The sequence below is a fragment of the Saimiri boliviensis genome, chromosome 1 (genome assembly GCF_048565385.1).
Source record: "Saimiri boliviensis isolate mSaiBol1 chromosome 1, mSaiBol1.pri, whole genome shotgun sequence".
In the NCBI taxonomy this organism is placed as follows: domain Eukaryota; kingdom Metazoa; phylum Chordata; class Mammalia; order Primates; family Cebidae; genus Saimiri; species Saimiri boliviensis.
The window spans coordinates 37,201,967-37,218,782 of record NC_133449.1 but is presented as its reverse complement, the minus strand read 5'-3'; the positions used below and the strand labels follow the sequence as shown (position 1 = coordinate 37,218,782).

General features: G+C 40.7%; 1 long non-coding RNA gene across 1 annotated transcript in view; it reads right to left on the bottom strand.

Annotated features, from left to right (window-relative positions):
* LOC141580242 (uncharacterized) overlaps positions 1 to 16,816 on the bottom strand; it is a 48,328-nt gene that overhangs the window by 27,556 nt on the left and 3,956 nt on the right. The window contains exon 2 of the long non-coding RNA XR_012512398.1: positions 10,815 to 11,005. This is a non-coding gene — a long non-coding RNA (uncharacterized LOC141580242). The remainder of the gene's footprint in view (positions 1 to 10,814; positions 11,006 to 16,816) is intronic.

The following is a 16,816-nucleotide window of genomic DNA, read 5'->3' as shown; positions in this document are numbered from 1 at the left end:
TGGTTGTAAATGTGTGGTGTTGCTCCAGAGGCCTCTGTTCTGTTTCATTGGTCTAAGTGTCTGTTTTGATACCAGTACCATGCTGTTTTGATTACTCTTGCCTTGTGGTATAGCTTGAAGTCCAGCAGCATGATGCTGCCAGCTTTGTTCTTTTTGCTTAGGATTGCCTTGGCTACGCGGGCTCTTTTTTGGTTCCATATGAAGTTTAAAGTGGTTTTTTCCAGTTCTGTGAAGAAGGTCATTGGTAGTTTGATGGGGATACCATTAAATCTATAAATTACTTTGGGAAGTATGGCCATTTTCACGATACTGATTTTTCCTAACCATGAGCATGGAATGTTTCTCCATCTGTTGTGTCTTCTCTTATTTCCTTGAGCAGTGGTTCAGAGTTCTCATTGAAGAGGTCCTTTACCTCCTTTGTTAGTTGTATTCCTAGGTATTTTATTCTCCTTGTAGCAAATGTGAATGGAAATTCACTCTTGATTTGGCTCTCTGTCTGTTATTGGTGTATATGAATGTTTGTGATTTCTGCACATTGATTTTGTATACTGAGACTTTGCTGAAGTTGCTTATCAGCTTAAGGAGAGATTGGGCTTATATGATGGGGTCTTCTAAATGTACAATCATGTCGTATGCAAATAGAGACAATTTGACTTCCTCCTTTCCTAGTTGAATACGCTTTATTTCTTTTTCTTGCCTGATTGCTCTGGCTAAAACTTCCAATACTATATTGAATAAGAGTGGTGAGAGAGAGGATATCTCCATTGATCCCATAGAAATACAAACTACCATCAGAGATTACTACAAACAACTCTATGCACATAAACCAGTAAACTTGGAAGAAATAGATAAATTCCTGGACACTTGAACCCTCCCAAGCCTAAACCAGGAAGAAGTTGAACCCTTGAATAGACCAATAACAAGGGCTGAAGCTGAGGTAGCAATTAATCGCCTACTAACCAAAAAAAGTCCAGGTCCAGACGGGCTCACAGCCAAATTCTACCAGACATACAAAGAGGAACTGGTACCATTCCTTCAGAAACTATTCCAAACAATGCAAAAAGAGGGAACCCGCCCCAACTCATTTTATGAAGCCAGCATCATCCTGATACCAAAACCTGGCAGAGACTCTACAAAAAAAGAAAATTTCAAGCCAATCTCCATGATGAACATAGATGCAAAAATCTTCAATAAAATTCTGTCAAACTGATTGAAACAGCACATCAAAAAGCTTATCCATCACGATCAAGTAGGCTTCATTGCGGGGATGCAAGGCTGGTTCAACATATGCAAGTCTATAAACATAATCCGCCACATAAACCTAACCAAAGACAAAAACCACATGATTATCTCAATAGATGCAGAGAAGGCCTTCAACAAAATTCAACATCCCTTTATGCTAAAAACTGTCAATAAACTAGGTATCAATGGAATGTATCACAAAATAATAAAAGCTATGTATGACAAACCCACAGCCAATATCATACTGAATGGGCAAAAACTGGAAGTATTCCCTTTTAATCTGCAATCACTTTCTTACATGGTCCAAATGTTTGAAGAACATGAGCAATGAACAAATTTCTCTTTGGAAAAATTAGATTTAAAAATAGATTTAAATATTTTTTCTATAAAATCCTAAAGAATCCTCCATAATCATAAATGTGATGCTGAGACCAACAAGATTTATCTTTGCAGCCATGACTGTTATCATTTTATATTTTATAAATTTCCACTGGAATATTAGTACAGTATCCTTCCTTTATGGTGACCAAATGAGTAAAAGCTGTTTTACGGCAGGCATTGCTTTCACTTTCTGAAGAGTGGCTTCCACTAAAGTCTCAACAACACAGGCATAAGAAAGGCAAAGGAGAATGTGTGAAGACTTGGTTCACCTGCCTGGTGTGAACTATGTTCGCATCATGAAAAGAGCCACAAATGTAAAAACCCAAATGGAAACACATTCCCTTCCTCCTTCCTGTCATGCTAAGGCTGAGTTTCATTTTTAAACATCAACCAGGCAGATGCAGAGGGAAAGTAAACAAAGGCATTTTAATACCTCGAAACCACAGTTTTCTTTTCTGTAAAATGGAGGTAATCAAATACAGCATCAGTTGCACACATGAAATTAGTTAAGAGTCATAGACTTTTGGATGGACCTGGAATAGCTTTTAGAGACTTTGTTGCTAGTCTGTTTTACACTGCTGATAAAGACCTACCTAAGACTGAGAAATTTACAAAAGAAAGAGGTTTATTGGACTTGCAGTTCCATATGGCTGGGGAAGCCTCACACTTATGGTGAAAGGCAAGGAGGAGTAAGTCACATCTTATGTGGATGGCAGCAGGCAGAGAGAGAGAGAGCTTGTTCAGAAAAACTCCCATTTTTTTAAACCATCAGATCTCATGAGACTTATTCACTATCATGAGAACAGCATGGGAAAGACCCACCCCCATGATTTAATTCTCTCCCACTAGGTCCCTCCCACAACAGGTGGGAATTATGGGAGCTAAAGATGAGATTTGGGTGGGGACACAGAGCCAAACCATATTATATAGGGTTTTTAGAGAGGACAGGGATCCCACACTCCTCCAATGATAACAGCTCCATATTTGTCTGTTCAATATATGGGATTATGCTTTCAATTTCATCTTAAAGGAAGGTTCTGACACCTTTTAAAACTAAGACTTATGTTCAAACTCCAGGCCTGCCACTTATAAGACTTGGACAAGTTAGTTAACCTGGTCTACTCTCACATTCTTCATTATAAGATGGGGTTGAATATAAACACTGGTCCCCAAGCATCAGAAGGCTAGTGTGAGGAAGAGATGATCAAGTAAGATGACAGATATGTCAGCACTATGTAAACATAAAGTGTCATAGAAACAAAGTGCTATCTTAACATTATTTATTGTATAATTCTGGCAGTTTAAGTATGGCATTGGCACTGGAAATAGATGAAAAAAATAGCTAGGTGAAAATAGGCATAGGAAATTCCAGATTGATGTTAGTCAGCATGTATTCTCTCTGCATGGTGCCCCATGGAGATGAGCAATGCAGGGGCCCAGATAAGTCCAGGCACAATGCTGCATCACCTCTGACCCAGCCTTTCTGACACAAGGGCTTAGCTGTGGGGAAGTGTGCACATAGGTTGCATGGTATGAATGCTTGCATCCCTTATAAAGAGAATTGAGGGAGCTTTTTTGCCCCTTTTGCCATGTAAGGATCCAACAAGACAGTTCTATCTATAAGGAATGGGCCCTCACCAGACACTAAAACCCACCAGCACCTTGATCTTGGACATCCCAGCCTCCAGAAGTGTGATAAATACATTTCTGTTGTTTATAAATTACCTACTCTGTGGTATTTTGTTGTAGCTGCCCGAACAGACTAAGACATGGGTAAATTTAAATAGCTGCATCATCGTGAGCACATGAGGCAATTTTGACAGGGGATAACTATTTTCTAATGGTGGTTATGGGGTCCTCCAGCTCAAGAAGATGCATCTAAGTTCTTATCCTGGCAAGCAGTTAGGAGCAAGATCAGTAACTTGGGCTATGACAGGTGGGAACAATGTGCTGTGGCAGCAGCTGGTCAAAGGCATCCCTTCATGCTGCCTGGTTCCACCACAATAACAAGCCTCCAGCCATGGTGGCAGCAACAGCCACATGGTGGATACTCCTGAAATATCTTGTTCCCCAGACTGAGTCCTCTAGCCTGAAAGAGAAGATTCTGGGTTCCCACTCCAATAAAAGCACAAGACTGGAGCAACCACCTTGTGGCTGGATTAAATGTTTAGGGTTCTTATATAGGAGGAAACATTCTGGTAATAAACAATGTTTGTGCAATAGTGGGATAAGATTCAGAGTCCTTTTAATTTAAATATTTAAAGAGATGTGACTTTATTATATTCAAGATGGTGAAGTACACAAGTGCAAATATAAAGATATTGTCCTATTCCAAAAGGAGATATAAAGCTTATTAACATAATCCTTCATGCTAACCAGCAAATAAAATTCACTTGAGGCTGGGTGCCGTGGCTCACACCAGTAATCCCAGCACTTTGGGAGGCTAAGCTGGGTGGATCATGAGGTCAGGAGTTCAAGACCAGCTTGGCCAAGATGGCGAAACCCCATCTCTACTAAAAATACAAAAATCAGCCGGGCATGGTGGTGAGCACCTGTAATCCAAGCTACCTGGGAGGCTGAGGCAGAGAATTACTTGAACCCAGAAGGCAGAGGTTGAAGTGAGCTGAGATCACACCACTGCATTCCAGCATGGATGACAGAGTGAGACTCCGTCTGAAATACACACACACACACACACACACACACACACACACACACATACACTTGAAATGAATTAGGTCCACTTAGCATTTATTCATTAATAATGTTAGTGCAAGGTATTATGCTCTTTGCTAGGTATATGAAGATGAATAATACATGTTTCCTATTCATGAGAAGCTGATGGTCCCTGGCCACCATCTGACTGTTGGGAATGTTTACCACTGGTATCACCTGGCCAAAATACTTTGTCCAAGGTTTTTCACCAACTCATGAGGCAAGCCTGTGAATGACATTGTTTTTAACAGATTCAACAAGTATTGTCATAATGGCAACATGATGCCAACCATGGTAAAAAGTGGAACCAACATCACGTCCTTGCTTGTTAGTGAGATACTTCGGTAAAACCAAAGGTTCTATTAGTCTTGCCTCACTTTCTCTTTCAACAAAAGCAGCTTCAGTACTGGATGAGAGGGAAGCCATGGCCATAAGACAGATTCTAGATCAAGGAGAGACATTTTAATTCTAAAGTTGAGTGTCCTTGTCACTGGCTTGTAGAGGTAGAACGGGTGACAGCTTTCCTTCTTACTTCCTTCCCTTTGGGTCAGGTGTTTACAACCTGGAGTTCTGAGAATGCTGAGCTTCCTAGGGCCATATACAATATTGTATGGGGGTGGGGGATATTTTATTGAGACATTAATGTCTGCCTTAATTAGTTTTTGTCTCTAGATGAGTAAAAGGGCAATTTTTCCCTTCCTCCTTCTAGAGAGATAGCTGTGCTTCACTTTTCAGTGCTCTTTGGGCTCAGTTCTGCCCGGTAGAAAACCTCTATCCACTTCTTTGCTGGAGGCAGAGGGCAGACATGTAATTACCCTAGAAGAGGGAAGACAAAGGGAATATGGCTGGTTTGTGGGGGTGAGATAGCTTTGTGAAGCTACTGTGGGGTAGTTCCTGAAAACAGATCTTGGGTAGAAGCTGAGGGGAAAGGTGCTATCCATGTAGATCTGGTAGTGGGGCTCACACAGAGTACAATAGAGGTATCAAGGCCTCGTCTAAGAGTGAGTGTGTGCCTCCTGCAGATACACTTGGAAAGTCTGAACGCTACTGCTGCAGACTGGAGGCTGAGCAAAGATCCCTGAGCAGAGCCATACATTGTCAACAGCACCCCTGAGTGAAGAACAAAAACCCTGAGGGTATGGAACTGAAATCCTGTGGCCCTTCCAAGCATTTCTGGACCAGGTTTCATGTATGATCCCAAGTGAAGAATGAGGAAGAATGAGAAAAGCCCTCCTTAGATTTCTCAACCACCTGGTGAGTGGAAGGCTGAGTCAGATATGATTTGCAGAAATCAAGGATGAGGCTTGTCTTATACTTCCAATACTGGGGAGCAAATGCAAACCAGTTACAGGCCTGTGCACATTTTTGTTGGTGTTTTTTGAGACAAGGTTTCACTCTGTTACCCAAGCTGGAGTGGAGTGGCATAATCATAGCTCACTGTAGCCTTGATCTCCTAGGCTCAAGTGATCCTCCTGCCTCAGCCTCCCAAAGTGCTGGAATTACAGGTATGAGCCACTGTGCCTAGCAGTACTCATTTTTTTTGAAAAAGGAAAACTGTTCAGCCCTTTTATCAGATAATTAAAAGTATCTATGAACTAAAAAGGGTTAAAAGCCCCCACTTTGGGAGATAGAGGGTGTTGTTAGGTTGGGCTCCCTGAGATGTGGATTTGGGAATTGTGAGCAAGTGATTTATTAAGACTGCTTCTCAAAACTACCATTTGACCCAGCAATCCCATTACTGAGTATATACCCAGAAGAATATAAAGCATTCTACCGTAAGGACGCATGCACACGAATGTTCTTTGCAGTACTGTTCACACTAGCAAAGACATGGAAGCAACCTAAAAGCCAATCAATGACAGACTGGATAAAGAAAATGTGGTACATATAAACCATGGAATGCAGCCATAAAAAAGAACAATATCATGTCTTTTGTGGGAACATGGATGGAGCTAGAGGCTATCATCCCTTAGCAAACTAACACAGGAACAGAAAACCAAATATCGCATGTTCTCACTTAGAAGCAGGAGCTAAATGGTAAGAACTTATGAACACAAAGAAGGGAACAACAGACATTGGAGTCTACTTGAGAGGGGAGGGTGGAAGGAGGGAGAGGAGCAGAAAAGATAACTATTGGGTACTGAGCTTAATATCTGAGTGATGAAATATTATGTACAACAAACCCCTGTGATACCTGTTTATCCATGTAACAAACCTTCACATGTACCCCCAACCCTAAAATAAAAATTAAGGTCAGGGAGGCTGGCAGGAAGGGGAGGAAGCCAAGCAAGAGTGTCATTGCAGGCAAGTCCTACAGAGGGTAGCCTTGGCCTGATCCTGCAGGGGACCTCTGAAGGGTAAGTTATGCCTCCAAGTTGTAACAGAGGCAAGAAAAGCAAGAGCACTGGGCTTTCATACCTACCTCATTTGTAGGCCATTCACCAAGGCCACAGCAGTGTATAGAGAATAAATATCCAGGTGCTTTGGCTGGATGGGCTCTCCGCACAGGCCCTGGTATCCTGAAAGCAGTTCTCCAAAAAGCTTCAGAAGCTGTGAGTAGAAGCAAAGGCACAGCAAAGGGGTAAATGAGTGTACACAAAAATGATAATGAAGAAGAGATCAGCCAGGCACAGTGGCTCACGCCTATAATCTCAGCACTTTGGGCGGCCGAGGCGGGAAGATCACCTGAGGTCAGGAGTTTGAGACCAGCCCAACCAACATGGCGAAACCCTGTCTCTACTAAAAATACAAAACATAGCCAGGTATGGTGGTGGGCACCTGTAATCCCAGCTACTCAGGGGACAGAGGTAGGAGAATCGCTTGAACCCCAGAGGCAGAGGTTGCAGTGAGCTGAGATCATACCACTGTACTCCAGCCTGGGCGACAGAGTGAGACTCTGTTTCAAAAAAAAAAAAAGAAAGAAAAAAAGATCTTAGGAGATCTAATTGGGAGCACTGATGTCATCCACTGCTCCCCATGAAAGGAGGTGTTCTTAAAAATGCAATTGCAACTGGAGAGCCAGGTATTTGACACCCCAAGCATAGCCATGAGGATGCTAAGAAAAGAGAAAATCTAGCAGAGAGCGGGGCCTAGAAGAGGGAGACTAAGTGTTTTATAAGGAGAGCACAAACCTAGCACAAATGTGTCCATTAGTCCCGTGGATCTGCTCCTGGTCCATCAGGAAAATGTCTCCTCACCAGACATCAGTTATCCCTGTTCTAAAAGTCTGTTGGCCTTTCCCACCACTCAGAGTTTCCCAGTGTCTATTCATTTCTTCATTTGAGTCCCAGCCTCTGGTTATTTTTTACTGGGCCTTGCCTCACCTGCCTCTGCCTACTCACAGCCCCTTCTCCAGCTCTCTCTTCCCAAGTCACCTCATCAGAATATTTTTCTTCTATAATGTAGAGAAATATATTCCTTTTTGTTTCAGTCCTAGCCCAGTCAAGTTATGCCCAGTAGGTCTCATTTCCATAACCAAACATGCCCATATAAGGGGTGTTCTGAAGCAAAGGCAGTTCTCTTCCTGCATCTGCAGTTCACACTTCATGTGACCTTTCCCCTCCCTTTTACATACAGTATATATACATATATGTGTAAAAGGTGCATACACATACTCATGCATATGGAAACTGAGGCCCAGAGAGATGGCAACTTGCCTGAGGCTGCTTAGCTAGCTGGTGACAGAACCATGACAAGACCTTAAACTCTTAACTCCTTTTTCAGTGTTCATTGCCTCTGAACACACCACCTCCTGAGCATTCAAGCATCTTCTATTAATGGTAATAAATACAAATAGTTTATTGGGAAAGGCAATTCAAACTAAGTGCCAAATGCATTCCATAGATACATAATTTATTTTCTGAATTGATGGGGCTAAGGCACATAGTATAAATATGGGGAAACAGAAATTAGCATAAATCTTGAAATAAAGATGCCTTTCCATTACATATGGTAACAGATGATTCCAAAGGGCTGAAAGAGACTGTTTAGGGGGACCATTAATTTGAAAACCTTGAAGTTTCAGTAAAAATACTTTCTGTGTTCAATATTTTCTACTAATTTCATCACAAACATAAAATCATTAAATCAAAGTGGAAGGTATTTCAGTTAGATAATCTGATTCACTTCTCCACCTTCAGACAGAAAGGGCTATTCTTATCTCCATTTCCAGAGGAATTAGGGAGTTGCCAGAAGTACTAGTATTGACTTAAGGACTTAGAGTCCTGCTCCTCCACTGCTTCATTTTCCAGAAGCCGCATCTAACGTGGTCATTACAAATTACAAACCACTCTTCACACACTGTACTTAGCACAATTCTTACAGCAACCTTATGTGACAGGTGAATTATTATCTCATTTTTACAGGTAGGGAAACTGAAGCTTGGAGAGATTCAGTCACTTGCCTAAAACCACCCCACTAGTATGTGACAGTTAAGACTGAAATTTAAATCTTCCATCTCCAAATCCCATGCTCTTTCTTTACAATTCTATCCAGACTGTTAGTACTAGAGGAGGTGGTTTTTGTTGGCACAGTAATTTGGACATTACAGACAATAAGAAAACATGGCTGAACTGTCAGTCACTATGAGTGGTATCTTATCTTTATCTAACAGGAGGTCTTGGCTGGAGAGGAAATGAGTCTCAAATATTTCCAGTGAGTGGGTGGTAATTCCATGCTAGACTCTGTTCCAGGTGTCCGGGATACAGCAGTGACCACAATAGAAAGGTCTCTGGCCCCTGGAATCTACATTCTACTGGATGAGATGGATGTAAAACAAATAATGAAATATAAAATATGTCAAGTGATGTTAAGTGCTATGGAAAAATTAAAACAAAATAAAGAGGCTCATGTGTGTGTGAGATTGTGAAAGGAGAATACAACTTGTATTTTACACATAAGGTGTTCAGGAAAGTTCATCAGGTAAGGTCACATTTGAGAAGGCCCTTAAAATAAGTGAAGGAGAAAGTTTCATGGAGATCTGGGAAAACATATTCTGGATAGAGTAAAATCACAAATGCAAAAACCCTAGGGTATGAGTTTGATGAATCTGAGGAACAGGAAGAAGGCCAGAATGCCTGGGAAGGTTTAGCCACCATGAACTTGACTTCATTGAGGAAAAAACAAAAACAAAAACAAAAACAAAACCAGAAGAGAAAAAAACAAGTGCACATCTTTGAAACATAAAAAATAACACAGGGTAAAACTGAGTGTTATAAAGAGGCATAAATCAAATTCTGTGGGATTTCAGAGGAAGTAAAGGAGGCTTGGAATCATGGAGAGCCAGTACTTAATTCTCTATTCCAAGGTTTTTCTTTTTTTCTGAACTGTAAAATATATCATTTTCAAACTATATCTTATGTGGATTGCCAATATGAAAAGAAATGAAATCAGAATGTTCTAGTGAAGTGAAGGTTGGGGGAGGTTTAGCCTTCCCAACTTGGCCTTACTCTTTCTCATCACCAGCCACTAAAGAACCTTCATGGAACCCCTGGGGCCTAGGAAACAAAGTTTGCCAATAACTGATATAGTCAAACTAGCTCATTTTACAAAAGAGGAATCTGAATCCCATAGTGAGAATTTTCTTCTGGCCTCTACTGGAGTGAAGTTTCCCTGGTCTTCTGTGCTGTCTTCTGCTGCTAATGACTGTAGAACCTGCTTCACCTTCCAGTCTGAAGTCTCCACCTCCTTGTGTTGAACCTTGGGCTGACTGACTTGGAACTCCATTCTTTCTGCCTGTGGACCAGTGCATGTGCCTATGGGACCAATGCATTCATTGTTTCTAGGGGCAATCTGAAACTGTTCAAACATAGAGGTCAATTTGCATTCAAATTAGATTTAGAGTTCAAATAGTTTTGAAAATTGGATTGATTGGGAGACTATACCTCTTGAACACACAGAGATACTGACAATGAAACTGCCCTGAAAATAACAAGCATATCTTTGACATCATTCTTTGTATCTGATGCACTTCTTTGCTTAAAATAGCCTCCTTTTTTGGTAAATTCTACTAATCTTTCCAGGAAGCTAAATTCTCTTTCCCTCTGATACTTTCTCAGACTTTCTCAAGCAGAATCAATCAACCCTCCATCTGTGTTCCTGTAACACTTTCTTCATACATTTATTATAGACCTCATCTTATTGCATTAGAAAAACGTGTTTACATATTTTTCTTCCACTGACTCTGAGCTTCTGTTGTAAGAAGTAAGTCTTACTCATATTGATGCCTCAGCTGCTGCTAACACAATGCTCTGATGCTTGACACATTTGCTGATTGACATTGTAATTTAGTACTGACTGGGGTTATGAGAAATTAGTGTCCTTCTCAACCATAGACTTTTTGAGAAGTTGCCAGCTAGTGACAAACCGTTATTAATCATTTGCTTGGCAACTTGATAAGTTATTGAAAAGTAAAATGACTGTGTGAATATCCTGTTATTGGTCATTGGATATTTCTGATGGACAGTCCCAGCACTCACCTTTGGCCTGTTTCAGTCACAAGCCTTCTTACACATTTTTCTGTGTGTTCGTCCACACTGGATCTATTCTGAGGCAGACACATCGCTATAACCAACAGAGCCAGCAATGACACATTCTCCCTCAGGCCTGGCCACAGCCCCTGGTTACTGTCAGCCTTGCAGATATGACTGACAAGAGTAGAAAGCAAAATCTGTGGGAAAAAATATGAAATCACGTTCCAGTTCTCACTCCCTCATTATGTAAAAATGATCTCATGTTTAGTGAGTGTTGTGTGGTGAATCTCACATGATCCTGAGACAGAAGAGGCTTTTCCAGGGAAGAACTGATTTTTTCTGACAGATACATGAGACTGGCTAATGGTGCTTCTAGCCATTCAGCACTGAAAGGCAAACTTAAGTTCTGTTTCCCAAATTCACACTGCACATCAAAGCTACAGGAAGGGTCAGTCCCTTTCAACAACCACAACAGAACTAAAGCCACTTCACTTTCAGGAGTTTATAAAAACTAGATTATCCCAGATCCATTTTCTTAAGCCAAGAACAAAACAACCTCGGTAGTAGAAAATGTCAGCTCTCACATGTTCACTGATCTTTGCCTTGTCATCTAAGACTTTTTAGATTTTGTGTTGAAATACAACTTGCCCTAACAACAGGTCTCCTGCCCAATCATTGTTAGCCCTAACTTCATAGTTAACAAAGTACAATATTCTTGCTTTCATGTATAAGCATTTATTTGATCACAGGGGATTTACCAGGTTTATTGTCAAACAACTGATCTTTTCTTATTAAATTCCTCTAGGATTTCCATCTAGCTGATGTGGCTCTCATGTTTCTAACAGAAACGGCAAATAAGAACACAAGAGAGAAATGTTTGTATCTTGTTGAAATGCGGAGTATTCAGGGTTATCACTAAAAGGCATTTGAGACACGACCACACTGAAAAGAGAATCCAAGGAACTGTTTGGGAAGACAAATCACATTAAGGGTGTTTATTTGGATTTCTAAAATTTCCCTTTCTCTGGCTTTATTAACATTTCATTAATATGAAGTGATTCAATCTGAGTAACATATTGTCCTACATAGCTTACTGATTTGACTTTTGCAAGCAGCCAGACACCAAGAGTGGTCCTAAACAAGCTTTTGGTTGATGCAAAGCTAAACGCTTACTGAATCAGAGAACTGTAAATCAAAATTGCCCTTTAAATGTAATCTCTCAAAATCACCAGAGTTCATTTCCCATAGAGAAGCAAGTAGCTTATGCACATTCCCTTAGGAAGGGGATCAAGTTTGTTACCTATAAAACTAAGAAGGTAAAACTGCTGTCAAGGGCAGGAGTTGAATTGCTCAGTTTTAATTCCTAAACTGGACCCAATTCAATGGGCTTTGGTCTTGATCTTTTCCAATTTATGTTAACTAAATCCTAATTAAGCAGAGTTCATTTTAATGAAGTCAGATGCCAAATCTTGTCTTCTCTACCTTGACTTTCACTGTTGCAGAGCTCTTTCTTAATTAAGGTAAAGAATTCCTTTTGGCTTTCACAGCCCAGAATTTTCCACTTGTTCCACTTAGAGTGCCAGTTGGCTTTCTCACTCTGCAACCATGTGCCTCTGGCACAGCTGGAAAATTTATGAACTTCTGTGGTATTAAAAAGGTGCTATATCCTTGGGAAACGTTCCTAATAACCTGAATTCCTATTTATTCTCAGCCAGTGATCAATCTTTTCCAAGTTATAACTAGCAAGTGAGCAGTAAAGGCAGGGAACAATGAGATGTCAGCAACAATGTTTTCAGAGAGGTGTTCTCTCTCCCTAAGCCCAGAGCTTGAATCCAACAAAAACTGATCTGGGCAGTCTTTAGCCAGAGCTCTGGTTTCTATTTTGGTACCCAGGGGCAACTTGCAGATAAAGGAGAGATGGATCCTAGGCTGCCCTTATTGCTGCTGCCTAGGATGTGTGAGGGCTCAATAGGCATGGCATCCCTTAAAGATTGCTAGGCACTGAAGCTGGAAGCAAAAGACCCAGTTCTAGATCCTCTTCTCCCACTGTATAATTATAAGACCTTGAAACAGCTCTCTACTTCTCCAAGCCTTGGTTGTCTCACCTGTAAATAGAGAGAATACGGCTAGACCAGTGCTTCTCAAACTAAATATGTAACGAAGGAACACATTTTTCCTTTCTTTCCTCCCATCCAATCCATTATAGACTGATCTTTTGTGAAATATAATAAAAATGAATTACCAGAAAAATGATGTTTGGAAGGTGCAGCAATGTCAAATTTCTATAAGAATTCTAAATGCTTACCCATACTTTCTACACTTATCTGGCCACAAAAACATAACAGTGTCTGGGCCAGCAGCAATGCAAGGACCACACTTTAAGAAGCAATCAATGAGATGAGATCTTAGGCACCTCCTGGCTCTCACAGTCTCCACTTCCCATAGCCTACCTGCCTCTCCACTAGACTCGCCCAAGCACCCAAATGCTAAGCTTAGTGATGAGATCAAAATTATGCTTCAGGAGTGACTTAGTCTGTTAGAGCTTCTTTTACGACATACCATAAATTGGGTAACCTATAAACAACAAATGTACTTCTCACAGTTCTGGAGGCTGGGAATGCCAGGATTAAGATGCCAGAGGATTTGCCATCTGATGAGAGCTCCCTTCCTATGGCCATCATCTCACCATGTTCTCACATGGTGGAAGAAGTGAGGGGTCTCTAATACCATTCAAGAGGGCTTCACCTTCATGACCTAATCACTCCCAAGGGCTCCAAATACTGCATCTTGGGGTGAGAATTTTAATCTGTAAAGTTGGGGGTGGGGTTGTAACACAAATACTCAGTCTGTAGTATGAAGTTGGCAGCAAAGAACAAAATAACCACTTGAACAACTATTAGTACTTCTATCTCTGTGTTTCTCTTTCCCTATCAACCTCCCTAAACCATGATCTAGAAATCCCAGCTCCACCACTTGGTATCAGGGAAAGCTAGTCCCTTAATTTCTCTGTGCCTCAGTTTTTTTCATCTCTAAAATGAGAATAACATCTTCTTCATAGAGGTATTTTTGTTAAGTGTTTATTCTGACATAATTTCAAGCTTAGAGGTAGATTTGTACAAATAAATCCCATTTCCTCACTTTTGCTTTTAAATTTTTTTGGAGACAGGGTCTCACTCTGTTGCCCAGGCTGGAGTGCAGTGGTATGATCTTGGCTCACTGAAGCCTCGACATTCGGGGCTCAAGCAATCCTCCCATCTCAGCATCCCAAGTAGCTGGGACCACAGACACATGCCACCACATCCAGCTAATTTTTCTATTTTTTGTAGAGTCGGAGTTTCACCATTTGTCCAGACTAGTCTCAAACTCCTAGGCTCAAGTGACCCACCTGCATGTCACCTTCCCAAAGTGTTGGGATTACAGGTGTGAGCCAATGCACCCAGCCTTGTTTATTCTTTATTCACATTCCTTCTGTGTAGCATTTTCCCCACTTGCTTTATCCTTACCTTTCTTTCCCTGCTCTCTTTTAAAAAAAATTTTTTTCTGAATGATTTAAGAGAAGCTTGCATCCATCATGCTTATAGGATTGTTTTGAGGATTAAAGGAATTAATACATGGAAAATACCCAAAATGGTACTTGGCACACATAGTAAGCTCTCATAAAATAGCTCTTATGTTTGATTTTCAAAGGCTTTTCCAGACATTCAAAAGGAACTTCAAACTCCAGTGACTTGGGGGCCACTCCATGTGGAACCTCCAACAAACTGGAAGTCCAGCCCTATGGCTTTGCCCTTCTTAGAGATTTATAGTTGATTCATTTATTTTCCAATGTGTTGGATTTGACCAACTTAAAAAATATTTTCCATTCCATATGTAGCTAGCCTTGAACATTGGTATTAAATGTATCTGCTCTAAATTACTATGTTATTAAATCCAAAGAACTCTGAGATTTGTCTTTTTTTTTTTTTTTTTTTTTTTTTTTTGACAAACTTGTACTACTGTTAATACAGTATTAAATTGATCAGTAGTGACTAGGAGGCCAAATCCTCATTGTGTTCTTTGGGAAAATGATGGAAACTCTGATTTCTAGGAAATTCAAGTATGATCTTAGAACAGAACTCCCCTAAGCAGCTCAAATGCCTCCTATCTCTTTTACCCAAAATGTCTCTGTCTCTGATTCAGAAACAAAATGCTGTTTTACATAATGCCCCATCTAACCCTTGTGTTGGTTTAACTTTAAGCTGAACCAGAACTTTTGTCTCTCGCATTCACCCTGGGTTCCTTTGCATCCTCATTTCCTGCCTCATCCAGATCCTGCTGTGCTGAATTGAATTAAGTGTAGAAAAAATACTGATTCAGCTCCATCTCCTTGTACCCAGATTTAGCTGCAGAAAAGGACAGAAATGCCGTTCAGTCCACAGCAATTTTTTAAATCATTCCGTGTTAGTCATATACCAGAAAGAAATCAAATCATGGAGGCATCTGGTGTCCAGAAAAGCCCACTTTTTTCTGACCAGAGTCTAGAAGGTCAGGTGACTTGCCCAGGGGACACGTTGCTCTTCACAGAACATTGGAACAAGGCCCATATGCCTTCCAGGCCCTTTTGCTCAAAATTACCATGTGACCAAAACAAATCCTATCATTGTCCCAGCAGGGTTCACTGGTCTTATGAATTTTGGGACGGATAGTGCCTAACGGAGGAAAAGGAAGCAAAGCAGATGCTTCTTCCATTCCAAGATGAATAACATATGTACAATTACACCCAATTTAGTTTCACATTACCCTTTCCTGGAGGAAACTATGAATATGGGACCCCCACATATATTCACAGCCCACACTGAATGCTCTGTTCCCTAGAAAACTTATAATCTGTACTATACAATTTGATAATGTATAGTATAGTATTTTGAGTATTTTCCATGTATTAATTCCTTTAATCCTGAAAAAAAAAATTTTTTTGCAGGACATGTGTAGCTGGTTCCCAGGACTAAGCCATCCAGTCCTAGCGAGCCAAGGTCATTGTGCTTTACTTCTTTGCACCCTTCATAGCAATCACACGGTGTGCTGCATACAGAGTAGGTACAAAATGCATTTCTGGATTGCCTGATGTTTTTTAAAAAATGGAAAAATCGGCCAAGTGTGGTGGCTTACACCTGTAATCCCAGCACTTTGGGAGGCCAAGGCAGGTAGATCACCTGAGGTGGGGAGTTTGAGACCAGTCCGGTCAACATGGTAAAATTCTTCTCTATTAAAAATACAAAAATTAGCCAGACATGCTGGTTCATGCCTGTAATCCCAGCTACTAGGGAGGCTGAGATAGCAAAATCGCTTGAACCCGGGAGGTGGAGGTTGCAATGAGCCAAGATTGTGCCACTACACTCTAGCCTGAGTGACAGAGTGAGACTCTGTCTCAAAAGAAGGGAAAATCATCATTCCACCCATCAAATCATTGTCTCTATCCCCACTGGCTAGTGGCAGATATGCCTGCTCCTTAGCTGCAACATGGATATGCTTCCCTCCAAAAAAGAAACCAGCATCTCTGCTGCTGTCATAGATTCAGACACCTGCAGAGGCAGTTATCACTCACTGCGTTCCACAAACCACTTGGTCTACACATTTCTCTACTATCACTATCTTCTTCCCAAAGAATTCAGGTATTTTACAGAGATGAGAAGACACACTGATACTCACCTGATTTCATTAAAAACCAAATGGATAGTTCCTTGAAAAGTTAAACATAGAGTTACCATTTATACTGCAGTTTCTAGTCCAGGCATATGCCCAAGAGAATGGAAAAATATATGTTAACATAAAAAGCTGTACATGAATAATTATAGCAGCATTACTCATAATAGCCAAAAAGCAGAAACAACCCAAATGTCCATCAACTGATGAATGGATAAACAAAATAGGATCTATCCATACAATGAAAAATAATCTGCCATGAAATGAAATAAACTATTGATACACATGACAACATGGATGGACCTCAAAAACATTATTCTAAGTCA